We start from the raw sequence: 1,766 nt of genomic DNA, 5'->3' as shown, positions 1-1,766 counted from the left end.
CTATTCTAGACAGTCTAATGGAACGCAAGCAGGATCACAACCTATAGGTGTTTGTGAGCGATATGTTCACCAATGTACTCCATCCTCCGCATGGTTGCCTTACTAACATATATTCCTGAGGAATCCCCTAAGCATAATTATCATCCCAATGACGATCCTTAGGCTAGGTCCTTTGAATTAGATGCTTTAGGGACATAAAGTGAGGATAACGGGAATGGGTAATCGGGTTGAATGATTTGATGAAATTAATAAACTCAATTATGGTGAGTTGAAAAACCTATGTGCTCACCAGGCTCTGAAGCCTGACCCACTCAGTTCCTTGTATTACAGGTAGAGGAAAAAGAGCACATAAATATTGATCTGATGAGAGATCTATAGATTATAGGCCATTAGAATACTAGTTGTTGTAAGGCCTGTACTATTTTTATTTGTGGTTATGTACTGTATTGACAATGACACTCCAACGTTTTTAATATAGTGAAAACTCATTTATTCAGAAATGCTTTGATAATTTACTTATCATATTTTTAGGAACAAATTCCACAACATATTTCTTCAAAAAGATACTCTAATTTTTAGATAAAGCATAAACAAAATGGTCCATTATGGCCATGAAATTGAGGATGTCACACATGAGCATCTTGGACATGCAAAGTGATAAAGTTAGAAACTTTATCCATCTAGATATTCATTTAGATCAGAACTGGGAGATCGGAAGTTTGGCTTGCTATATTAAGATCTTAACAGATTTTAACTGGATCAGTGGCCCTACAATGGGTGTAACGGATGTACACATGACGTTGATCATTTACGTAGGGCATAAGTCAACTGAGGGTTGGCGTTGACTTTTTGACCTGTTCGACTTTTGCTCGACCATGTTGGGACTTAATATGGGAAGGGAAAAAGGTCTTTTGCCCAAAGGAATTTTAATTGTGAGCCTAGACCTTCCATGCGCCATTCATTTGCTTGATTGTTAGTTAGGGTTTTATTGTGGATATGTTTAGAAACGAGAGGCTTGATATCTTCTGCTCAAGTGGGTGGTTTTTCTTGTCTTTAGGATCGAGGTGAGTCTTCATACTATACTCGTGGGTCGAAAGCACCAATGCCAACCCACAGGATTGTGTTATGTAGGATGCTAGTTGTCTTTATGATACTTGCATGGAAGACTCTGGGATTAGCCCGTGACACTTGTTTGAAAGACCATGTGGGTAGGTCACGGGAGTTGTGTGTAAGACCTTGGGGTAGCCAAGGCACTACAAGGGAAGACCATGGGGACAACCCATGAAAATTATATGAAAGACCATAGGGGTAGTCCATGTTAATGTATGTATGGTATGTGGTATTTTGGAGAAACTCACTAAGCTTTGTGTTTACGGTTTGTAGTTTAATATTTTTCAGGTACTTCTAGTTTCAAAGTGAATGGTCAGGCTTGACTATACCGCATATCTTTATGGTTTTTTTCCGCATTGGTCACTTTTGAGATACTATGATGTTTGAAAATACAGTTTTACTTTATTTGATTTTGGAACAATTGGTTGTATGACTCAATGTTTAAAATGAAAATTTTATCAGCATTTGTGGGACGTTACAAATGCATAATCTCCATCCTTACAACAAAGTTGATAGTGCGACGACGGCCTTTTCCATGACCATTTGAGTAAGCACCATGATTTGTGGATCTGTCATACCACAAGAAGAATTACATGAGCCATGAGAAGCGTGTTTCATGACAAGGTTGATGTGGTTGTGCTGAAAAAAGACATGGG

The sequence above is a fragment of the Lactuca sativa genome, chromosome 6 (genome assembly GCF_002870075.4).
Source record: "Lactuca sativa cultivar Salinas chromosome 6, Lsat_Salinas_v11, whole genome shotgun sequence".
Taxonomy (NCBI): Eukaryota; Viridiplantae; Streptophyta; class Magnoliopsida; order Asterales; family Asteraceae; genus Lactuca; species Lactuca sativa.
This window is presented reverse-complemented; position numbering follows the sequence as displayed.